Source organism: Amphiprion ocellaris, chromosome 11 (assembly GCF_022539595.1).
Source record: "Amphiprion ocellaris isolate individual 3 ecotype Okinawa chromosome 11, ASM2253959v1, whole genome shotgun sequence".
NCBI classification, from domain to species: domain Eukaryota; kingdom Metazoa; phylum Chordata; class Actinopteri; family Pomacentridae; genus Amphiprion; species Amphiprion ocellaris.
The window spans coordinates 841141-867706 of NC_072776.1; the positions used below are offsets into that span (position 1 = coordinate 841141).

The following is a 26566-nucleotide window of genomic DNA, read 5'->3' on the forward strand; positions in this document are numbered from 1 at the left end:
CAACAGAGTGCTGCGCCTGTAATTATCCAACCAAATAACAAAACAGCAGAAATGCAACAGACTAATAACGGAGTGACACAATAAATATTCAAGAAACAACCACAAGAAGCCAAAAAAGAGACATTAAAAGGTGAAAAGAAAAGTGCTGTTGCTGATTATTTTTGACAAGATTCATGTTGTGGATGAAAACTTTTACAAATCTAAGGCTGTCGGCTGTGAACAGTTTCCTGATTTGTGAAGCTGATGAACAATGTGTTGTAGAAAAATGTGGGACTGGTTTGGATTTAGTCATGAAACAGGAATTGTTGGCTGCACAAAAACAGCTTGTGAATAAATTGTGTTGAGTTTAATGTCCTGTTTGCAAATTGTGTACCTCTGAATAAATGATGTCCAGTCCTGGGAACAAAATGTCAGGGGTGGTTAACTTTCAGAGCATGAGAGAACATGTTCCTAACTGTCCAGCATGTTATTTGCAGAGGAAGCAGGAGATGCAGAATGTTCCCAGCAGTGCAGCATGGAGCTCTACCACCACCGATTTAAAGCTAGATTAAAGCACCAACTGATCAAAGTCAGCAACTGCTCTGCGACTCCAAACTCCAGGGACACCAAAAGGTCTTAAATCTCTGCACCGCGTCTGTTTCGCGCTAATTTAATAGGAAAGGTGTTCAGAAATATGCATTTTTTTTGCAGACATGCGATTAAAAAAAAAAGAGGGAATTTATCTGTAGTCTCTGAGTTTCACAGCCAGGTTAGAGTTCAATGGAAAGAGCGAAGTGTACTCGAACAAAGCAGATGGGAGGACAGAAAAGAAAGGACTTGTTTACCTTTCCTCCCCTTCTGGGTGGAGGGGGATTCATTAGCTGCTGTGTAAATCAATCTGTTTCTTCTTAAAGGCCTGTCAATTTAGCCCTGATGTCTGGCAGCCTGACATCGCTCACTGGATATTTAACTTGAAAGCCAATTAATCATCATGATTAATTCACTCACAAACCACATGGAACTGTTCGCCTTTACCTTATGGAACGGGAGGGCGAATTCTCCAGACTTGAAAAGGGAGAGAAATGAGAGCTATTGAAAGTCTCGCAGCTCAATTCACTCTTGATCAGACTCTGAATACGCACTTTCAGCTGCAGCTCCTCCGCTCTGTCTTCTCTGCAGCAGCGCTGCAACCACAAAACCTACAGCTCCACGAACACTTTACAGAAACACCACCGTGGCCTGTTCATATAGAGTCGTACTTGTAATTGGGTTTGCATTTAAAACCTAGAATGTTAACACAGGTTTGAAATGTAAATTTGATTATAATGAAGTAGCTCCACAGTATAGAAAAACAGTCATTCCTGACACTTCTCGCCATGCGCCGCCTGGCTAATATTTTCCTAGCTTAACACAATATTGCCTCTCTTTTCTCCGTCTCTCTTTTTCAATGAAAAGGGAGAATTAGACATTAGGAAAGTGGAGTGTGAATATGTATTCCATTCACCGCTTTATCATTATCTTCCAAAGTCTCAGCTGAGGTAATGGAAATGACCTAAACTGTGTGCAGAGCTACCGAGAAAGACGCTTCTGCTATCAGCGAGCGAAAAAGATGATTTCCCCGCTCTTCAATCACCTACTATTATTTCCTCTGCTAATTCAGTGAGGCATGTGAGAATTTAATCCATTCTTTTAGCCGCGGCGCTGTGGAGGATTGTGCGAACTCTGTGTGGCTTTATAGCAGCGTTCCAGACATGATTTTACAACAAAACTGGAGATCTCACAATAATAACAGCAACAGAAAGATCGTCACTTCTTCCTCTGGATGCAGTCACCTTTTCCCGGATCTTCCGTCATGACTGGCCAAAGCTGACTCAACAAAGTAAAGAGAGTTTGAATGATTCATGACAGCAGTTGGCTGACTGATGGTTTCTGTTAGAGCTGCATGCTGTAAAAGGACACAAGCAGCGGATCAATAAATCAATCAATCATATCGCCTCCTGACAATAGTGATCCATGGAGAGAACTTTCTTTAGTTGCAGCTTAATCACTTTTGAAGCAACAAATGAACACCGTCATTGGGGAGTTCAAGTGTAAGAAGTGACAGCTCTGTTCAGATTCAGCACATTTCAGTGTGTCTGTCTGAACACCTATGCCAAAGGTGACGGATTCCTTGTGTGCTGGAGCATCTGTTAAACACATGTTGACATGTTGCGACTTTAAATCATGCCTGAGGTGCACATGCTGGTTGGGGTGAAGACTTTTCTAACAGTTCCCAAGAAAGAACGGGACACACTTGACATGAGATTGGACATGTAGATGGGATATTTTAATATCCTTTGAGCATTTTATTTTCCTTTTTTGTCTGTGAAACAACAAAACCAACAACGCCTCTGTAGCTCGTTCAGATAAGCCTTTTTCCTTTTATTAAAAGTTTGTCTAGAAACATTTTTAAGGAATATATGAATGAGTCAGACTGTTGCAGTGGCTGAAATTTAGTTTTAGTGCACTAAAAATCATGTCCTCAGCTGAAAAAGTTTCCACTAAACTGCACCGTCTAGTTCTGTTATCGGGACGCTTCCAAAAAAACTAAAGCTGGGAAATTAATGAGCCTGTTTTTCTAATTAAACAATGTATGTTTGACCCATTTTTAAAAAACTGTATGGCTTCAGTAGGAACCAATGGCCTCAGGGCATCCAAGAAAGAGACGTGAAGACAGAAATTACGAAGAGACAGACTGGAACATTGTTGGATTTGCTCTTTAAACTGGATTTGTTGACATTAACCCTCTGAACCCCGAGCAGTTTCTGGTCGTTTTTTTCTCCCGTCACATTTTTACTCAATGTGGGCTCATTTTTCACTGCAATACAAAATCCTGCACCTCTATGAAAGCAGCACAACCTTGGCTACAAGCAAAATGACCTCAAAAATGTTTTGTGTGCAGTATGACACAGCCATAATGCCATTAATCAAAAAATGAAAAAAAAAGAAGAAAATTTAGTTTATTTAACCCTCATGTCGTCCTGAGGGTCAAAACTGACCCGTTTTAAAGTTTGAAAATGTGGGAAAAATAATCTATTTTCACATTGAAACTTTTGACGTCCACATTTTCAACATTTTTGGGAAATCTTTGAACATTTTTTGGTGGAAAAAAAGAACCAAAATCCAGTGAATTTCACTGGATTTTGGTTGACTTTTATGTGAATGTTCTGAAAGAAAATATTAGAAGTTTTACTGATATATATGTAGTCACTTTAGATATTTTTAGGATTTTTTGGGAAGATTTTTACTCATTTTTTGAAAGAATTTTCTTGGCAAACGGGGAATTTTTTTAAAATAAAATTTTTAAGGGAAACTTTTAAGGAATTATTGGAATTTTATTCCTTCAGGTTTGGCAAATTTTCAGAAATTTGAGGATTTTTTTTGCTGAATTTTTGGAATTTTTCAGACAAGGAAACAATATTCTTTGCTGCCCATAAATGAAGACAACAGGAGGGTTAAAATCTCTTTATTGTTCTGTTAATTTTCATTATACATAAATTGAAGAAGCTTGAAATCAATATATACAACAACCAGTATAGAAAAGTATATGGCGACTCTAAATGATAAAGATATTTTAGGTCTTTTTTACAGGACTGTCCACCTCCATACTAGATATTTCACCATGCTGAATGTATCTTCCAACACCCTACCGCCAACTTGCTCCACTGTTTACCATTTTTATGCCAAGCCACATCTAATTTTTGTCCAATCGTTCTAATTTCTTTGTGTCTACTCACTGCTCCATGTAAACACTGCCTGCAGTTCAGACAAATAGTCTGAAATTTTGTCATATGACTGCTGGTCACTCATGGTTTCTTAGTTGTACTGACACGGGCAAACGGTGCATTTTTATTTATTTTTTTCCCCTAAAGAGCCATGAAGAAGAAAGCCATTTTGATGAAAGTTCACAACCCTAGATTTGGTTCATTTTTGTGACAGAACCACACATCACACATGAAAAAACTCAAGGAAAAGATGATTGTTTCAATTTTTTTCTCGAGTTAAAGTTAGCTAACATCCACCTTCCACTAGTATCTGTGCAGTTCAGTGACTTACATGACAAATGAAGTCCAGAGCTATCTTTAGTAGCTGTAAGTATTTGACTAACATGATCAAAAATAAATGAAAAAGAGCCATGCTGATTAAAAGATAAAGTCATGTAACACTAATTTTAGCATCCAGAACGTCCTGCTCAGATGGCATGGATTCTACATGTGAGATATTCATCATTACAACATTAAAGTCATTTTCAATAAATGATTTATTTTAACTTCTTCATTTACCATGCACTGTCCTCTATAACATGTTTTCTCGTGCTGCAGTCCAGAGTTGTGGTCTGACACAGAACAACTCGTCTCCACAGTTCCACAGAAGTTGATCAATCACATTAGAGCTCTTTTAATGAACTTATCCACCTCTGTTGATAGACCTCCCCACACACAGGCCCTACCACTACATGCAGCCTCCCGCTGAGCTGAATTCTGCACCAGACTGTTCGCCACACAAGCCCAAGCCTCTATTTGAAGAGCAGGACATGAAAGCAACTGCAGACCCTCCACGTGGGCTTGTATCGGATCTTAATTAAAAAGCCTTGCATATTATTTTCTGTAACAAAGGGAAATTTGGGGGTTCATTTAAATCCAATTAGGCCTGTGCTGATGCCTCAGGAGATGAGAGAGTAATTGCTGTTTGAACACGAAGGTCTTTGTTCTGGGCTCCAGTAGATTGATAAAGGCAATAAGCACACAATGTGGAGTGACTGGAGATGGGATGGGACTGTGAACTTACAGTACGAAGACTTAAACACTCCAGGACCTCATAACAAGACAATTAGTACTATGAAAATTGTTCCTTGTTTTGTGCTGGGAAAAAATGTGACTGAGCCCCCTGTGCTGCAGGTGTTACTGAAAAGATCAGTTGAGTTAATTGCTTCAGTCATTATTGCCTTATACCACATGCAGGGAGCCTTGGCGTAATCAAAGTGCCGACTGTTAGTGCATTATTCCACTAACTGAAGCAAATTTCCTGTTGTAATGTCACTGTCATCTAGTTTTCCCCTCACAGAGTCATCTGGTGTCAGAGTGATTTAGAAAAGGCTCAGGTGTGTCTTCCAGTTGACCAAGGTGGGTGGTGATAGTGATCAATAAGCTCCCAACACAGCAAACACACACACACACACATGCACACGTGCACACACACAATCTCATCCCGTTCTTTAAGAGAACCAATATTTGCTAAATTTCAGGGGAAAAGCTTGCTTTGTCTTTGGTGCTCTGACTCAACAGAGAGGCTGACCTGATATAGAAACATTTACTGTATGCTGCATGTATGCACACACAAACATACACATATACAGGTGACGGCTAAATCCTCCTACCTTTATCTGATGATCTATCGATTATGTCTGAGAGACAAAACATACACAAAAAAGATTTGTTACTAGCATGATTTCTTAGAAATATAAAGGAATAGCTAGACAATATAAACAATATAATAATACACACACACGCACGCACACACTCACACACACACAGTCAGTCATGGAGCAAATGATCAGACTGCCCTTGTTTTCTTCCATTTCTGTTCATTTTAATGCCTGGTACCACTAAAGGTCTATTACCTGAAGAATACAATGAACAGGACTTTAAATGCAGCTGATTCCATAATGCTTTCTGTCCTATCTGACCTGCTTCAGCTTCATTGTATTCCAGGGTCTATAAGAGGACATTTCATGTCTTCAGCAGCACATCCAAAGGCCTAGAGTGGTTTCCTGCTGACATTCAAGCCATAGCACAACTCAGAAGTTGTCAGCTGTCACATAACACCTAAAACTAAAGAATTATGTGAAGCCACAAAGGCAGCCATCATGAGTGAGAGACGGGTAGCAAAAAACTGAAGATCTCCAAGACAGACGTTCATTCCACCAAGAAAAAACAAACCCAACATGGTTCTATCAAACTGCTAGCTGGTCAGGAAACGTCTTTCTACCCACCAGATGACCGTCACTCATCTCTTCCTGTCAGGAATCGTCCTCAGAACTCCAGGGACCTTAAAAATGAGTGGACACTGTGGAGAAATGGGACTTGTTGGACAAGGACAGTTGGAAAGCGACTTCTTGAAGCTGGTCTGAAGTCACACAGAGCAGGAAGAAGCCCTTCATCAAGGAAAGGCAGAGGAAAGCTGGTTACTCTTTGCTGGGATCACAAGGATTGGACTGTTGATGATTGGACTGAGGTTCTCTTCAGGGATGAATCCAGTTTTCAGCTGATGTCCACTCCAGCCAACTTACTGGTTAGGAGGAAGCCTGGAGAAGCTACAAACCAGACTGTCTGCCCCTACAGTAAAACATGGGGGTGGATCAGTGACCATCTGGGGTAGTTTCAGTCTGGGTGGAACAGGGCAGATGAACCAGGTCATGTTTGGGGCTACTCTAGAAAACAGTCTTCTTCCATCAGCTGGAAAACTCTTTCCTCTCTCCAATGACTGAGAGTTAATGAGAAGATTGGTGCCAGTCTCATGGGTTAAATATGACACTGCTGCCAACAGCTGGTTAATGTGGCACAACAATGACAAAAACATCTTAATTCACTCCTCATAACAGAGAAACCTTGACAAACTTGTGTTTTTAACACAGGAGCAGTTGATGCATGATTCTGGATACAGCCCTGGAGTCTTGTCGTCAACCAGTCCAAGAAGTTACTGGATCTTTGCAAGAAATAGTAATAGCCTCGCACAAACTCCTGTAAAATGACAGCTTTTTGCTTTTATGCTTTGGTTCTTAGTCCAGGCCCACAAACAACCTCTATAATGTGAGCTGCAAAAGGTGCCGGCAGAATGGATCTCAACTGCTGCTTCAGTATAGACATAAAAATGGTATCGTAAGTTTCCCTGCTGCCTTCAAAATGAGTTAAAAAGTGAAAGTATAAAACCAGCTGGGTGATATGACTGAATTTGAGAAAACAAGTTTAATAAAGACATTACGTTCAATAAACTAGCCATGTAGACTAAATTACAGACAGCCTTGTTCTTTTACATTTACAATTGCGAAGTGTTTCCTCCTCAATTAACATGGAAAACCTACAGTCTGTGAGACGGATCACAGTAAGATAAATGTCTGTGGATAGGAGCTGAATTTAGTGCTAACGTTTGTCATTGTTAGATCAGTTTTCATTTTTAGGAAACCACAGCTTAATTTAACATGCATTAAAGATACAGAAGGTTTCCACCATGTCTGTTTATTCAAACCACCAAAAGGAAGACTCTGTGGGGAGTTTTAACTCTCTAACAATGCATCTTGGGAAGAATGCGAGTTCTAGTTTTGTTTCTAATAAACTTAATTTAATGAGTTGAGTGAACTCTGAGCTGTTCATTCATTTAACTTAACAATTTAAGCCTAATTTATGCCTCAAGGTATAAGAAGATCTAAAACTGTCTGAAAATTAAGGGAAAAAAATCAACACCGTGAGTTCAAATAACTAAAAATATATTTATTTAATATTTACCTTAAGTCAACCAGAAAAGATGAGTGGATTTGACCAAATTTCTAAAAGATGTTTGTGAAGCAAATACGCACATTTTCCAAAATGATGAATGATTTTTTTGTTTTTAATCATTTGGGGTTAAAAGGTTTCATTAGGGTTTTCATGGTTACTAAAAGGTTTTGCACTTAGCTGCACCTTTGAATGAGCCTCATTCAGGATAGAGAGCAGCAACCAAACACAAACTGGAAAACATGGCCAGACCAGCTGCAAGGCAAATGTGCAATGAGACCACTAGAGGTAGGAGAAACTAATCCACTAAAATATTTTTGTGAGGTCTTTACAGATACATATTTACATTCAGATGATAGACCTTAAAATATCTATATAAAACACCTGCAGCAGCCTCTGCGGATGCTATAGAGCGGTTTAACTAGTTTTGCTCAGCGGAAGAACGAATAAGTTCAGCAATAGAGGTTTCAAAATGCAAACCCCTGAATATCAGATAACATCGTCCATAATATACGACAAATACCCCAAAACAGGCGCTTCAGGGCTCTAAATTACCTTACTCTCTAAGGATTTTGATATAATCTCTGATTTACTAACCTGATTTATAACAGCCAGTAGACAAAGACAGACATTATAAGGAAAGATCTTGCACTTGATTTGACATGAAGTACCAATCGGACAGCATCCAGACTGGATTATGGAAGCTCACAGGGTATTTTATGCATCTGTGTGTTTGTCCTTGTCTGTGTATTCTCATTTTAACTAGTCTAGTAAAGTCAGTTTTATTTATATAGCCTCACAAATCACGAATTTGCCTGAAGCAGCTTTACAATCTCCAGAAATAGAAAAAATTAGAAAAAATAGCCAAATGACAAACTGTAGTGTCACAGCTGCAGGATTAGCACCTCGCCGCTAACTGAGGGCAATAGTCAGGCCTTTTGAAGAATCCTCCTCTGTGGTATATTAACAGACAGAAAGTAAAAGCAGCCTGATACAGTGATCCATCACCATGTCTGTGCTTGTGTATGTGTATTTAATGCATCCTTGTGTAATTAAATCACCAAATCAATACCACTGAGCTGCTAGTAACCTCACAACTGCCTCTAATGTGGATAGAAATGATTCCTGTTTCCACGTTCTCTCACTCATTCTCTCTCTGTCTCTCAGCTCTATTATCATCACATCTTGCAGGTGAAGTTGTACTCAAGCAAAAACTCTTAACTTGTTTTAACACCCTTTCCTCCCTTCCTCCATTTCCTCCTTCCTTTGTCTTTGGCTCTGTGGAAATGTTCCTTTGGCTTAGGTAGTTCATCTGGGAGAAAGGGAGCAGCCACCAAAATGCCCGGGTCACATCTGGAGAGGCCAGAGGTCACATGATGGAGGTTAAAGGGCAGATTTCTGGCTTTAGGCCAAGGTCAAGGCGGCAGAGGTCGGTGTCTCAGTTTTAGCCTGATCCTGCCCTTGGCCTTGAGCAGATCAATAAGAGCAGGTTCTCTGTTTGCCTCGGTCAAACGATCAATGAGACATTTACATTTAGCCCCGTCACTCAACAACACATCCCAATATCCCCAACATTTCTCCACCCCACCATCTGATGTCCACAGTATCCTCACAGCAGCTATGCTCCTTTATTCGCTGGTTTTACCATTCATGACGCCAATGCAGTTGTATTTACTTTAAGTTGAAGAGATCAACATTTCGGGCTACGAGCCGAATATTAGGATCAGGTCATATCATAACGTCCGACAGGGGGACGCTCGGGCGAACAGATGAGGCGAATACCAATCACACGACATCGTCCGACGGGGGGGATCCGAATATTCGGATCTCAAAATAAATATTTGGATACTACCGTCACGTTCAGCCCTAGATCTGACGTAACGAGGAAACGCCGTACGTTAAACCTAGAACCGGCCCGTAATCAGTTCCGACATAACGGCAAAACGACGCAAGTCCAGGATGTCGTAAACCGAGGACCTCTTTATAAGCACCTATTCCTTCAGTTCTTCAAGAAGAAACATGTGAAACGTTGAAAAAAAACATAGTACCATATTTAAAATATTACTGACGTCAAGTGGATGTCTGTTCACTGGGAGTTTGGGTAGATGATGCTGTAGATTGTTAGGATTCTCCACTACACTGTAGCTTTTGATTGCTAATTTCTGCTCTTTTGCAGACATTCGTCATTTTCTTTTATTAAGCAGAGATCATGACTGCTAGCCCTGATGGACCATCTGCACACTATCTGCCAATCAAACAGCATTAGCCGGGAACACAGTAAAACGTTTAGCAGCTAAAGAACCTATTTCCTCAAAGGACTAAGCAGAGACCAGAATAAATGTAAATGTTAAACTTGCATTATATTTGCAGGTTGACCAGAAACATGATAAGAAACGAATGCTAAAAGTGCTGCATGTCCACTAGATGTATAAATGAGTGCCTGTTTAAACAAGCTGAATGAATATAATTGATGACGATATGCTTTTTAAGCGATAATTTGCTTGTGCTATTGCAGTTTGAACTGGACTTCTTTCTCTACAGGATGTGGGATGATTTCAACATGTCCTGCACTAGTTGCGTGGGGTGTCAGGAGAGGGAACAAACTTTATTTCTAGCTGATACCAAAATAACTAAAGAGCAAAAGGTTAATCATAAAAATACTCAGAGCGGGCAAAGGTTAACCAAAAATCCAAAAAGGCAACAAAAGCACAGGGAGCAAACTGAAGCAAGGAACAAAGCAAAAAAAGGAGAAAGGATTCAAAAACTTTAAAAACTCTAAATGCATGAATCAAAAGAGCACAAAGAACACCAGAACTCAAGCAAGTAAACTGACAAACTGGCAACTGAAACCAGGAGGAACAAGACTCTCTCCGTATATGTATACCCATAGAGAAGCTGATTACCGACATGAGACGGGTGAAACCTAGGAGAAGAGCCGGACAACCAACGAGGATGGAAAACACACAAAGGGATGAAGTGAAACCACAAGAGGAACATGAGGAAAAAGGAATAAACTACAGAAACACAGATTGCAGTCAGTTTGATCCCATTCAGAAAGCATCATGTTTCACCCCTCATCCTAGTTATAGTTACAGATGCAATATCTACCGTTGGTCAGCAAACTCACCACTCTTCCTGTTATTAAGTCTGTCTCTGGTCAATGATTAAGCCCTTAAAAACGTTATTTTTCTATGGAAGTGACACTCGTAGGTTTACTATGTATTAAACCCCATAAGTCTGAATTCAGGTGTTTAAGATGGCCATCGATACACTGCAGTTTAAAGGTGGAAATGTTCCAAATGAGACACTGATTTGACACATTCAAGAGACAAAAGACAGATATGGCCAATTTAGAGACTGGAATGATGGAAATATTCGTATCTGCGTATAACTCTGAGGGTGACACCAAAACCACTTCCAGGATTTACAACTATTTCTCTCAGAGAAAATCGCAAGAATCTCTGTATACTAAGGAAAAACTGTTTAGAGAGAGTAATGAGGTTAACTCTCAGGATGACTAGTGAGCTATTTGCCAAATACGATGGGAAAGCACTAGTCCTACAAGCTGGAGGGAACTCCGTTGGAAGAATCTTGTACGTTTCTTCACTATACCACTGATTCTGAGTGTTGGAGACGTGATCAAACCAATAATGTGAATAATTACAGCATATTCTGGTCCTCCCAGCGCCGGTCTCTGACTGGACAAGTGTCCACCAGGTTATACAGGAGGTTCTTCAAACCAGTTTCCCTTTTAGATTCAATATTCCATACTTGGGCAACCTTTCACAAGAGACTGGTGTAAAAGACTGGTGTCCATCTTACTGGCAGCAGTAAGAAGGCCAGAACCTGTAAATGTGTGCAACAACAGGCTCCCTGCACTGATGATTGGATTGATATTGTTGATAACGTATACAAAATGGAAAGGCTGACATATTATCTCAAACTTCTCCAGTATATGGTTTAAGTGGACCGTATATGTAGCTCCCAGAAGAGTAGATTTTCTATGATATATACCATGTTTTAACTCAAATATTCACCTTCCTCCCAGTTCTATGGTATATATGTAGTTCTGTTGGTACCAGACAGATTCTTTAATGAAGGATAATACACAAGTTATCACATACTTCAGTGTTTGCCTTTTCTTCTACTTTTGTTTCTGTATATAAAAGACGACTGATAACAAGGAGGATAACCTTAATGGGGTATTTCTGTTATTATTTACACTTATCTTCTGAAATGTTTTTACTTTTTTTCCAATCTGTTGATTCTTATTCCTTCAAAAATACACACCTGACTGCTTATTTTGGCCATAATATGTCTTCCACTGTATAAAAACCACCCTACAGGCATGTTACCAAGGTGGAAGAGTTGATTTTCACCAGAAGCACTTCCACAGGCAGCATCTTTGTACTTTAAAGCTGATCTCTGATAGCTGGAAACATGTAAACAACAGCATATTGATCTATTTGGGAACTATTGTAAATCTAAAAATTTACAAAAACCAAAAAATGTCTGGCAAGTCTGCCAGGACATATTCTTACATTTTTATGTGCTATAGTGCCATTTTTGGAGTATTTTTATTTGCTTTACATAAAAATAACCCTTATATCCCAAGTTCCAATAACATGTATTGACTTATGTCTTAACTACTACAATAAATTGCTTAAAAGTGCAACAAAAAAAATGAAAATCATTTTGTTTTTTTCACATATTTTTCAAAATACAGAAATTGCATAGCCGTATCCCTCAAATTTGTAAATGTAAAAAAGTTGCACAATATCCTTTGGAACCACAGGAAATTTATTTGAAGCCTGTACATAACTTGCTTTTTGAGACATGGTCAATTTTATAACCTGTAAAAAAAACCTGAAAATAAATAACTGCAAAATTTGAGACTGAAAGATTCTTGTCATGTGTGCTTTATTGTGTATTTCTACAAATCCATCGCTGTACCGAAAAGGTGCTCTGAGACTTGGCGAATGTGTGAAATGTTAGCGTAACTCCCCAGATTTTATGTGCAAAAAGAATGACTGATCAATCTTATCTGGTTTCAGATCTACCGCCAATCAAAAATCAACATGCAAATCGTAGTGTTGATGCTACACTGGGTTCTAAAGGGTTAAATTATCGAATACAGTGTGAATATTTGAAATGCTTTATTGCCCACCTCACTCTGTACAGTTAATCCCATCCAAACAGAGCCAAAGTCTAACTCTAATGTACTTCTAAGATTAGAAATCCAGATATTTTTGTTTGTTTGTGCTTGAAAAGTCTGTGGCGATTAGCTTCCCTCCGTCTCTTTTAAATCGAGTTTATTGCTCTTCTCTACCCGTTAGCGGACATCAACCCTCAGCATTTGTTGCTGCTATCATGAACCCTTCTCCATCCTCTGCAGCTTCTCTGTGACGTGGGACATTTACACAAACTGAAGCTATGTTGTTTGGACAGTGTTTCCTATTAAATGGCTCTTCCTTTATATTCACACATGGTGCATTTCCAGTCCCAGAGCAATTATACACATGACTACACTTGGAGCTAAAGGAACAGGCTGAATCTTTATCACCAGCCAGAGAGCAGCAGCACTGTGACTCCTACTGAGCCGCTTGCCTTCTGTGCTGCTGTCTCCATTCCCAGTCAAAGAAGAGGGGAATATTATTTTATTCCAATCAAATGAGCAGGATCCAGACAAGAAAAGTTGTCAGAGGCCTCAATTAGCACTTTGCATTCTTTGTTAAATGACTTCAGTGACAGGGTTGAGATGATGATTCACTGCAACTCAGTTTAGTTCAATAACATCCTCTAATAGCTGGAGGACGACAACGATAAGCGAATAAGACACAAACTAACACAAGCTTTGGGTTAGCTGCTGTTCAACAGATTGTGGAACTTAGCGCAGTGTCTTTACGAGCATTTTTTTTAATCTGCCTTTTTGAAAAAACTAAACATGTTCTCAGGTTTTTAGATTCATATTCTAACATAAACTGCCAACTAGTTTCTGCCAGAGCTGATTTTTTTTTGGTTCTGAATTTGTGAGCATTGGATAAAATACCAGTGAAAATGAATTATCATAAAAATCACTTCAAAGGAATAAGATCAAATGTTAAAAATTCAAAGGCTTTTACACTGATTTGCTTCCACACGTTGGCAGCAGCGCTTAGTACCCTCCTGAGACCTGGTCATTCATTTATGTCCTCTGCACTGGACATTTGTTTTGATATATATCTTTTGACTGATTTGAACTACCAAACTAAACCCTGATGTGTTCATTAGACGACATTCTGGCCTTTCCAATGATGTCTCACGGTTGGGTGGGAAAATACGGAGAGGGCAGCAAGACTCGCCTGCCAGGGAAAGAGAAAAGTTGAGTCAAATATTGTCAAGATATTGTTGTTTTATTTATGGTAATCATATATTTTCTTGTTTATTAACATGTCAGGAATTATGAACTGGGGTCAGAGTTCAGTTAAACTTTTGGTCAGGAGAAATAATCTCATCTTTATGAATGTCAAATGTAATGCACAAGACAACAATTTAATATATTTTCTATGTAAAGTAATTAATGTAATAAAAAATAGTAGTTTACAACTATGTTTCATTCAACATCTTAAATTTTACACTACTGTTATTTAATTTAGTTTCTTGGAGTTTCATTAGAAAATGGATTTACATGTTTTCTTGTCAGTCTATTTTGATTTCAAAGAATTGCTGTTTTTTTATGGTAAAATCATTCTGTTGTCTACCGCAGTGGACATGCTGTAAAATATTTTTATAAAATTCTAAATTGTGAGTTGTTGTTTTGGCTATAAAAAGGCAGGAAATAACAAAAAAAGGACAATTTTGAAAGATGCTTTTTTTTCCCCTCAGTTCTCAGGATATCAGAGGAAGATTCTTAACAAAGCTGATTAAAAATAAATTAAATATGGCAGCACAGCTTACATTATTATAATCCATGTTATCCATCAACAGTCTCTTCAATATTTGTGAGCTGTTTTGTTGTCTAAAATCATTTAGCCCATTCATTTCTCACAGAGCCACCATTCACTCACTAATTCGTGTCTTTGAGAGTTGAAATTTCTGATAGTAAGGATACTATAAACCCCATTTTCCAAAAAGAATAACACAAGTGTCAATAACAAGCTGACAAGGCTGCTACCAAGGCACCATCCCTGGTAGTTAGTGTAATCCAATATTAATATTAATGCAGCTAATTCAGCTTAAGAAAAAAGAGCTGCGGTTTGATGGGATTGTTTTTTGCTTCTTAACCCTCCTGTTGTCTTCATTTACAGGAACCAAAATATTGCTTCCTTGTCTGAAAAAAATCCAAAAATTCAGCAAAAAAATTCCCCAAATTTCTGAAAATTTGCAAAACCTTCAGGAAGAAAATTCTAAAAATTCCTGAAAAGTTTCCCTTAAAAGTTTTATTTTTTTTTAAAAATCCCCCAAATTTGGCAAGAAAATTCTTGTAAATATTTTTTTAAAAATGAGTAAAAATCTTCCAAAAAATCCTAAAAATATCTAAAGTGATTCCATATATATCAGTAAAACTTCTAATATTTTCTTTAAGAACATTCACAAAAAAATTAAACCAAAATCCAATGAATTTCCCACCAAAAAATGTTCAAAGATTTCCCAAAAATGTTGGAAATGTGGACATCAGAAGTTTCACTGTGAAAATATTTAGTTTTTTCCACATTTTCAAACTTTAAAATGGGTCAATTTTGACCCACAGGACGACACGAGGGTTAACAAACTGCACAGAAACACAAAAACGATGCTGATTCAGGTCATTTAAAATATGTTAATAAGTCTACCAACATTGCATTAATGATGAATGCAGCCTTAATCATGTCTGATAAATCAGTAATGACCAACATGATAAATCAACAACAATATTATGTTGTCTTAAAAAAAAAGAAAACACACTGTGTGGGGTAAGTATGTTCATGGTCTAATGTTGATCATTCAGTGATCTCTATGAGGAATAATCACTTCCTTTACACGGGTCCTGGTGGCTTACAGTAACACTGTTCATTTAATTGCTCAAGGTTATAGCAAAATCACATATAGTGGAATTTTTAATTGGCCTTTTGTATCAAATCATTATCAAATATGGATTTGAGAATGAAACCATCCCCTAAAATCATCCAAACATGGCTCCACTGCCATATCCTTCATATCTAATGTCAGGAACATCATTACTGAATAATCTCCAAATCAAAGAGAGTCTTTCAGAACAAGGACAAACATGCTCTGGAATGAGTGGCATTGCCCTTTAACAGTCATTCCTTCCTGATATTTCCAGGTCTGAGCAGTGTCAGAGAATCTGGCAGCAGCTGAGATGAAGGCAGGACTTTTGAAGATGAGGGAAGATGTTTGAACCTGCTTCCTCTTTTCAGTGTCCCAGTGGGGAGCGTATATAAGAAGGCGAGTCATGTATTATTTAGAGTTAAACCTGACTTTGTTCTTGATCAGGGCTTGATTGAGAGGAGCTGTGACTGGCTTTTTCCCCTGTGTAAAAAATATGAATGTCTGCTCACAAATGAAGGTGAACTTGTGCCCTGCTTGCAGAACTCGGTCTGTACCTGCACACGCTGAATGCAAAGTGCAGGAAATGCATCACACTCCTCATGTATGTGGACAGACCACGCTATCAGAACCCAGAAGCATCCTGTACAATACCAACCAGACAGCTGTTGTCTGCACCAAGGGGTTCTAACCCTCGTGTCGTCCTGTGGGTCAAAACTGACCCGATTTAAAGTTTGAAAATATGGGAAAAATGATATTTTCACAGTGAAACTTCTGATGTCCACATTTTCAACATTTTTGGGAAATCTTTGAACATTTTTTGGTGGAAAAAAAGAAATGTTCACATAAAAATCAACCAAAATCCAGCGAAATTCGCTTGATTTTGGTTGATTTTTATGTGAATGTTCTTAAAGAAAATATTAGATGTTTTACTGATATACATGGAATCACTTTAGATATTTTTAGGATTTTTTTAGAAGATTTTTACTGATTTTTTGAGAATATTTACAAGAATTTTCTTGCCAGATTTGGGGGATTTTTTAAAAACCAAACTTTGGAGAGAAACTTTTAAGGAAATATTGGAATTTTCTTCCTGAAGGTTTTGCAAATTTTCAGAAATTTGGGGATTTTTTATTTTTTTTTGCTGAATTTTTTTGATTTTTTTCAGACAAAGAAACAATATTTTTTTGGTGCCTGTAAATGAGGACAACAGGAGGGTTAAACACTAATAGGCCCGAGCACACGAGTATCGGTAATGTGTGAGGACCACAGGGACAGTGTTTTAGCCAACCCCTAATTAAAGCAGAACCTCTAAGCAGTGTGCTCCTCTGTCGTTCAGCAAACGAGCCATAGCTAATATGCTCCTTAAGTCATTAGCAGCTCTGATTTGCAGCAACAGCATCTTGTTAACAGAGCAGGGCATCATAATCCCACAACAAGGTGCTCCAGTGCTCATGGAGCAGTTCTCTCCTGTCCAAAACAGAAAACCAGCGTCTTTTATTAAGTGTGTAGCTACTATAGGCTATCATTAATGGTATAATGTAAGTCTAAAATGCGTAAATGTACATTGTGCCATGTACATCTGTAAAACAGCTGGGAAAAAGGGCTTAACGAGGCATCATTGGAAAAAGATCCCCTAATGAGTGAGCCACAGAATTCAACCTCAGTATGTTTTCCTCTTCAGTAGATTTGTTCAAGAGTCGCAGTTTAAACATTCACTTGGAATCCTCAAACCGTGAATGTGGATCATTAATAGCAACAGCATACAGTGGATTTACTCAGTATTTGTTTGGTGCAGCCCCCATGCTTAGATTTTGTGTTTTTCTCTACAGCATGTCAGTTTTTTAAAAAATTGAAAAGGAAAATCAATACAAGAAAGTGACTTTTACCTTGACTCATGTAATCAGTGTGTTTTTGTAAATGTACTGCGCTTGGCCTATAAAAATAAAAAGCCTTTTTCCAGTGTAATTTTCCATCCCGGCCCCACCAAAAGCATTTTTTCTACCAATTATGCTTTTGAAAGTTTTTATCTGTTAGTTCTATGGGCATGGTTAACTGGGGCCCTTGTGTTGGTCTGTTGACTCCTGACATGCAGATTAGTATGTACGGCAGTGTGAACTTGGGAAGCTGAATGTCTCAAAGTATGGATGTTTTAGGTTTGTTGTTAAATCAAACAGTAACAATAATAATTACAATAATTTGGTTGGCCGTGCTGGGTAACCTTTAATGTGTTTTCTGATAAAAAGTGGGGTTTTAAAGTTCCAGCTGGACAAAACTGCCATTTGGTTTCACTTGAAGTCAAACTTCACTCTCCTGAGTGAAACACCTTTTGGGTCAATATATAGCTGAGGGACTTTTTAAGTCCATGGGATATATCTGCATACATTTATATTAAAAGTTTAAAAAAATAATGTTTTTATGTTCATTGTGATCATGTCTTTACAAATTCCATAATTATTTATTATGGAAACAATCACTTATTAATAAAAAATGGCTGGATATCACTAAAATGTCAACTAAATAACCGTCTGAATTTAATACCAACCACCTTCTAATGAGCTAAACAATAATAAAATGAGCTGATTCAGAAATAGTTTGGATTGTGTTCTTTTATTAAGTTGAGATAATCATGACAGCTATTTCTTTATTGGCAATATATCACATTTTATATGGAAAATAACTAATTAAATCCCTTTCCATTAAGTTCCCCATTTCAAAAACACCTCTCAGGGAAGTGTGTTAATTCCAGATCACATTCCTTAAGAAAATTGGAAAATAGAAGTGCCTTAAGACTGTCTAAGAGTCCCATGTTATATATTGATTAACCTCTGTGAAGTTAATTTATTTAAAACTATCTTATTTTATATAATTACATTTTTTTTCTTTCTTTTCTTGTTCTTGCTGCTTGGACTAGTTGAATTGTATGACACAACTGGTGCCTATTTGTTGTATAATATTTGTTGTTAAACAATGCTTAATAATAAAAAAAAAAATTCAAATCACAAAAAAAAAAAATCCACATCACATGACCTGCTCCACATGATGTCATTTCCTCCTGAAGAAAAGACTGGCCAGACTCCAAGGCTTTCTGACTTATTTAATAGAAAGTAGTCAACAGGTTTACTACAGTATCTTTAGACATCAGGTGTATATATAATATTTAGAAGAATCTTTCTGTAAAATGCCATGTGGTGTTTGGTTATAGGCACTCATGTTGATTTTATATCTGAAAACAGCAAAAATGTCAACTATGACACAAAAAGTAACGCAATTATATATTAACCCCTTTAATGCAGTTCACTACCAAACCTTCAAGGGGGATTTTTTTTTTATTTTTTATTTTTATACTAGCTCACCAAATCTTGTCTGCAAAAAGACCTGCGGTGGGCCTAAAGGTTACACTGAATGCACAAGGACCATATACAGAGTGGATGCTGCAATACTTCACTAAAATCAATAAAAGTACCACGAGCACCGAGTCAAGGGTGTGCATTTGTCACAGAGATCTGTGCTGCAAACTGTAAAAATAGAGCTTTTTTTGCATGAGATCTGTGTGGTCTGGTGTACAGGAAATGCCTGCTTCAAAAATCAATTTCACTTCTTGTCTTGTCTTGTCTTGATAAACAGTCTAAAAACAGATAAAAGTCTGTTTTTTGTGTAAACATGTAAAGCAAACTAACCAGGAGACACCTAGAGGTAAAGAGTTCTTCTGCTGTCTACTGCTGTTGCTTAGTAACTCCATCCCTTACAGAGTCTACTGTATGCTGTAGATGTCAACTTAGCCAAAACTTGAAGCTTCACAACTCAATTCAGCATTTAGAAACCAGCAAGCAATGTGAAGAGGTGGGTTTGTGTCCAAGTGTCCCACATTTGAATTTCTGAGTCCAGTCAGGTAAAAAGACACCAGAGTTTCCCACACAGTTCAGTCCAATCACAAATTACAATTCAGAAAGTCCGCTCAAGTCCTTTTAGCACCAAAATCAAAAGAAGAAATCAAATATAGAACAAACTCAGAGCAGCACAACAACCCAAAAGTGAAAGTATTTCCACTGTTTGCACTGGCTACTCACGGTGCCACGGATCCGTCAGTCAGAAACTGGGCTCCAGCTGAGGCCGGCATCTCCTCATAAACTCCGACAAGGAATCAGTTAATCCAAGAAGTTCCTTTTTGATTCCGAGCCGCTACAATGACGCACGACTTTTACGCACTTTTTCGTAACTGGTTTTCCTGGAGTTTGGTTTCAAACTGCGCGGGGTTTATGCAAAGTTAGGACTGAATTATTGGGTACTGAGACAAAACTGAATGAATGTGGGCGGTGGTGTAATTCTGACAGCGCGCAACCTTTCGGCGGCATGGCGAGCAAACTTTTTTTGCACTTCCGGGGTCAAACACCTGATGATAAGAAAGGGTTACCTGCCTGAGCCCCAGGTGTCAACACAGCGACCCCTCATGTCCATACAGTGGATCACAATTCAGTTTGCTCAATAATATTCGGCTCCTACAGTGAGTTTTAATCCAACGTCAAAAAGCAACAGAAATGAACTTATAAATTGATATTTAAATTGTATGTTACATGATATGTGATCAAAATGTTTTACCTAAAACACAAAGGGATTTTTTAAAAATTGATTTTACATATTGGATAAACTTGTTTGAGGGTTATTCCACCTCAGTTCACCATTTTTTTAAAAAAGCTTACCACTAACTATCTCATTTTTGCCTGATTTTTCTCTGCGCATACATATGATAGTAAGTAAAACCTGTAAGATTTTTGGTCACAGATGTTGTAATTTTTTGAGTACAAATGTCTTAAATAGGGGTGGGGTTGTGCTGAATTTTTACTCTACATTTTTCTAACTCCTATTGGTGTCAATCACTAGAAAAAAAAAGAGCCCCTTGGATAAAAAATAAACATTTTATTTAACGGAATATTGGCATAACCAGGGCTGCACAGTGGTGTAGTGGTTAGCACTTTCGCCTTGCAGCGAGAAGGTCCCTGATTCGCGTCCCGGCTTTCCCGGGATCTTTCTGCATGGAGTTTGCATGTTCTCCCTGTGCATGCGTGGGTTCTCTCCGGGTACTCCGGCATCCTCCCACAGTCCAAAAATATGCTGAGGTTAATTGATTACTCTAAATTGCCCGTAGGTGTGAATGTGAGAGTGATTGTTTGTCTCTGTATGTAGCCCTGTGACAGACTGGTGACCTGTCTAGGGTGTCCCCTGCCTTCACCTGAGTCAGCTGGGATAGACTCCAGCCCCCACCGCGACCCTAGTGAGGATTAAGCGGTGTATAGAGAATGGATGGATGGATGGCATAACCAGAAACACAGACATCTTTTGGGCCAGTTTTCCACCATCATATAAGTGGTTTGTGTTACTCTATCAAAGCAGGGTTGTACAGTTAAAGACCATTTGTACATATCAATGAGCCTGAACATTTCCAGGATTCCAGCAATATTATTTCCCAAGTTATTGCACTGAAAACATTTCCCCGCAGAGTAAAGGATGCAAAAATCAACATGAATCTTCCCTCTAAGAATTTATAACTCAAAAACTAATGTTACCTGTGACCCCAGATTTTCCACATGGTAAACTCAATCAATATTTAACACTTCATTTTTTTAAAAGAAATCTGTCAAACTGAGGATATCAGGATTGGGGCACTGGGTAAATTGAGGCAGAATGACCCATAAAGCTGCTTGTGGCTCCATAGGGAAATGTAAGAAATCATCAAAAAATTGTCTCAAGTGACATCACTTGACATAATGTCCGTTGGGGATTAAGACCACAAATTCAAAAAAGCAAATATGTGGAGATGTGGAGTCATAAAGAAATCAGTCCACTCTTCATCTCTGCTTGTGGGAAACATCTGGATAGTAAATTATCAACACCCAGCATAGCACACCAGACCTGCCAAGCAAACTGTCTATGGTAGAGCTGCATTGTGGGTAATGGAGGTGGAGGTTCTGCTGCATCAACAAGGTGCAACAACTCATCTTTAGCTGTCCAGAAAATATGATCGCATAATGAAAAAGACATTAATGGAACTTATGTTACTCTATGAAGACATAAATATACAGTCATGGAAAATATTACTAGACCACTGTTTCCTTCAATTTCTGTTCATTTCAATGCCTGGTACCACTAAAGGTACATTACCTGAAGAAAACAATGAACAGGACAAAAATGCAGCTGATTAAATGATACTTTATGTCCTATTTTCAATGCTGTTGTGTGAAGGGCCAATGACAAGGACCATAAAACACACAGTCTGACACATGCATGATAAGACAGATGATACATGCAAAGTACAACTAACATGGAAACTAATTATAGTTTACTGCTGTGGTGTACAGCTCTGACATTAAATATATTACATATATAGCTGGTAGTAAAATTCAAACAGTAACTAGATGAGCATATCAAGTATAGTGAGGGTGATGCAGAGTAGATTGATGGAAATGGGCAGCTGGAAGCAGTGGGCTGGAGGAAGGTCAGCAGCAGCAGCATGCCACAGATGGAGATTAGGCCAGCTGGTGGGAGAACCACCACAGATCTGAAGCATCCAGCTCTGGGATCAGGGACACTCGGAGAAAGGACACAGGGAGAAACAGAGTGAGTGTAATGCAATAATGGTATATATACTGTATATTAAATATAATGGTAGATAGAGAAGGGCTCAGTGCATCCAGAGAGGTCCTCCAGCAGCCTAGGCCTGTAGCAGCAGAACTAGGGGCAGAACTAAGGGACGTCCAAGAGGAAGACTCCAGCTGACCTCCTCAGGGTCCCCCAGTCAGTCCTAACTATAAGAGTTGTCAAAAAGGAAGGTTTTAAGCCTGGTCTTAAAATTAGAGAGGGTGTCTGCCTCCAGAACAATGGTTATGAATCAGTACTAACTCCTGTGTGGATCATGGGACTAAAACAGACCGGAAAGAAAATGTGGAATCCTAAAAGCTGTTTTTGGCAGAACAATGTCATAGATACTGATGGAAGAACTGAAGGGATTTAGATTATTATCAAGAAAATCTTTTAAAATGTCTGATATCAGCTCTGAAATTAAACTCTAATCAGCTATTTTTGTTGTTATCATTAGATTTGTCCAAACAAATGTACCTTTAGTGGTACCAGGCATTAAAATGAACAAGAAATCGAAGAAAACTAGGGCAGTCTAATAAATTTGTCCATCACTGTACCTTCATAGTTCTTTACTGTACAGTCAGTTACCCTGGATTCATACAAGAAGCAGTTCAAAAGAATTAACAAGGAATACATCCTAAGGTCTGAAGATTTTGCACAGTTTTCTGTGTTTAGATCCAAAATGAGGCACTTGGTGTTACTATTTGAGAACCGAGACTCTTGAGATATAAGATGCAGCACTGAGATCTGAGATCAGCATCTTGTCCTGATAATCAGCTGAGCTTTTTCTTGCAGACATCATTATAAAATAAACAGCAATTTGGTTTTAAAAGATACATATATTTACAGCAGACCCCTGTTTTATTAATTATCCTCCTCTCACAGCAGCTCACGGACCATCAGTGAACCGTGAATAAGTGCTGTGGATGGACAAATGCTGCCACTCTGGGCATGCCGGATTTGAATAACAAATTTAAACAAAAAAGCAGGTTAACCTTCAAGCTACACTGTACATTGATTCAGTGTTAAATATGCATTCAGAAGATTTATTGTCCTGCATTGATAAGTCTGTGAAGTTGGACAAACGCCACCAAAAGATGGTTTTTCCTCCTTCTCTTCCCTCCACCTCCTGCTTGTCAATGCTCGGATCTACAATCAAGATGATCCATCATTGTGGCACATAATGCAAAAAAAAGATATTAAACTCCCTGTGAGAAAATGTATTCCCAGGGACTGGAATGAGAATAAAATGCTGCTTAAGCATTTGGTGAAGGTTAAAAAGGGAGAAGTCTGCAGGTGACGCACCTTTCAACCTGACTGCGGAATTATTCATCCATGTTATTATTATAGTCATTCATATTATCATATTCTCAACTTCATCAGAACCAGATGCACATTTTATTGACTGAAATTGGTCGCACATGAATTTGTCCAAAAAGATTTGCAATGAGCAAACAACATGCAAATTATTTTTGTAATAAAGAAGGAGAATATTAAACTTCGGGTGTCAGCTTTCAAAAATATGACACATGGAGGAGGCAGTCATGATAGATTTCAGTCTGTAGCTCAGCATCGACATCAACTTGAGCAATCCAGAGTAAATAATCATATTTCACATCAGTTTGGGCTGCTTTAATTCCAAAATGAAGTCATAAAGGTAATAAAAAAAACGAGAGAGAGAAGGAGAGAGATATCATGTAAATGTGTAAAGTTAAAGGTTCCCAAATGAATCAATATAGAATATGTAGATGAAGCAGACAGAAAGGCAGAAAAAAGAGTTTAACTGGAAGAGAGAATAAGTGGATGTAAAGTCAGAATGTCAAGTAAATGCACAAAACGCCGGTAAGTGCACTTACAAGTGCAGACAATAGCAAAATAGAGCTTGATTTAAATTAATTTTAGCAATGCAGATGTTTTCAGACAGACCGTCAACATATTCCCTTACTTATCACCATTATTCCAATCTGATCACTCTTTAAAATGTAAATCTGCATTAAAGGTAGAGTCAGTGATTCTAATCCAAATCACTGCATAAGAAATTCAGTGCATGTTTCCTCCTATGTACTGAAAACATCCAGCGTTGGTACATGGCCCCAGATTTTAAATGGGAAACGAAGAAAGTGGCTCCACACAATACTATTCCAGCTTTATTACAGTCTTTTGCACGTTTGATTTGAGCTCATGCACATTTATGTTTGGTGCACAGGATGGGGGACAAGATGGGAGGGAAGAGAAGGAGGGATGGGAAATCTGTTAACTCTCTAAGAATGACAGATAGATAGCTAGCTAGATAGATAGATAGATAGATAGATAGATAGATAGATAGATAGATAGATAGATAGATAGATAGATAGATAGATAGATAGATAGATAGATAGATAGATAGATAGATAGATAGATAGATAGTCTGTTACATCATGGGACCAATCATTTCCCAACCATACTGTGAAAATCCTTCTCGTTTATCCAGCATGTGTGCAGATGCCAAGGCCTGCTCAGAAGCCTGTTGCTAAGGGCAACCCGTTCGGCCCCTCTGTCTGCTGAACAGATGCCCCTTTGGTCGTCCCAGAGGCTCAGATGTCACCATGCCAACGGGCAGGTGTCCTGTGTGCCAACGGGCAAGGGACTAGCATGACATCTTCTGCAGAGAACTGGACGGGGATTACACACAGGCTAGTAGAAAAAAGGCTAACCAAAATGGAGCGGATAAGTCAGAAAGTGGGTCTATTACCCCTTACAGTTTGCTAGTTTCTCTATGTCATTGCCAAAGTTGCAGATTGGGTGTTGATTCTCAGCGTCCACTGCTTTTACATAATCACCAGTCCTCTGATTGGATTGATTGAACAGCCTGTGAGCTCTGTTTAAACATGTTTGTTGGAGGGAAAAACTGAAAAGATCCTCAACTGAACCCTGATGCAGCGAGAAAATCGTCCACTCTAGTACATGATGCATACAGCGCTGTATGTTCAGAACGTTGCAGCAACACCATCACTGTTAAAAGACGGTCCGCTTTTGTTCTTTTTGGCGAGGCTGAATGTAATCCTTGTGTTTCATGGGTCTTAGGAGAAACATCCTCTGCTGAACATTTCTACCACTGCGGTTTCTGGCAGCAGCAGCTAAAGAAATCCAGTAAGACGTCTACAGAAGCACAAAAACAGTAAGAAGATGTCAAAATGCCAAACAAGATCAAAGAATGAATACTGAAAACAGCGTTTAACCATCTTTAATAGAAGCTCTCAGTTTATAAAATGCATAAATTAAAGATAAAGATAGAGATTTTATTGTCATTGTGCAGAAGTGCAGTGAAATTTGTATGGAAGAACACGACAATTAGCAGCAGTGCAAAAAAGAATAAAAATAGATAAAAAATACTCTTAACCCTCCTGTTGTGCTTATTTATGGGCACCAAAAAATACTGTTTCCTTGTCTGAAAAAAATACAAAAATTCAGTAAAAAATTCCCCAAATTTCTGAAAATTTGCAAAACCTTGAGGAAGAAAATTTCAAGAATTCCTGAAAAGTTTCCCTTAAAAGTTTTATTTTTAAAAATCCCCCAAATTTGGCAAGAAAAGTCTTGTAAATATTTTCAAAAAATGAGTAAAAATCTTGCAAAAAATTTCTAAAAATATCTAAAGTGATTCCATATATATCAGTAGAATTTCTAATATCTTCTTTAAGAACATTCACAAAAAATCAAGGGTTAGGGTTAGCCAGAATGCAGCAAAATTCACTGGATTTTGGTTGATTTTTTGGTGAATGTTCTTAAAGAAACATTTTTAACATTTCTTTTATTCCAACAAAAAATGTTCAAAGATTTCCCAAAAATGTTGAAAATGTGGACATCAGAAGTTTCACTGTGAAATTTTTTTTTTTTCCCACATTTTCAAACTTTAAAATGGATCAATTTTGACCCACAGGACGACATGAGGGTTAAAAAATATAAAAGGAATCAAACAAAATACTATATACAAAATAAAGTGGTCAGGTGTTGCAGGACTGAGAATATAAAATGGTGCATTTAACCTTAAAATATTTCAATTAATTAGTTTTCTATTATTGTTTTGGTACAGATTTCTTTACAGTGCACAGCTAATATAATGACGTCAATAGATCCAATTGAAGACTTACTGACCGTTTTCCTATTTTTCTTGTAAAATAGCACACTAGGAACTTCTAAGTTTTATGCTTGGATTTCTGAATCCTTTCTAAAAAGTGCACATGGTGCATTTCAAAGTACAATATAGTAAGTCATGGGATCCATGTGTATAAGTATGGAAATTACAGGCTTTCTCGAAGTATTCTGACAAGCAGACATATAAGCCTACAGATAAAGGTGGTATACTTATACACCACAAGGAAAATTAGCTTTTTCAGTTATTTTTTCAACAAAATAGATGT

The 26566-nt window shown here is 38.1% G+C and overlaps 2 protein-coding genes across 2 annotated transcripts in view; both read right to left on the reverse strand.

Moving 5' to 3' along the window:
- gpr45 (G protein-coupled receptor 45) overlaps nt 1–19736 on the reverse strand; it is a 44272-nt gene extending 24536 nt beyond the window's left edge. Inside the window, exon 1 of the mRNA XM_023269429.3 lies at nt 19604–19736. The gene's annotated coding sequence lies outside the window, so the exon portion shown is untranslated. The remainder of the gene's footprint in view (nt 1–19603) is intronic.
- pou3f3a (POU class 3 homeobox 3a) overlaps nt 1–19743 on the reverse strand; it is a 32771-nt gene extending 13028 nt beyond the window's left edge. The window contains exon 1 of the mRNA XM_023269424.3: nt 19604–19743. The gene's annotated coding sequence lies outside the window, so the exon portion shown is untranslated. The remainder of the gene's footprint in view (nt 1–19603) is intronic.
- Between the last annotated feature and the right edge of the window lie 6823 nt (nt 19744–26566).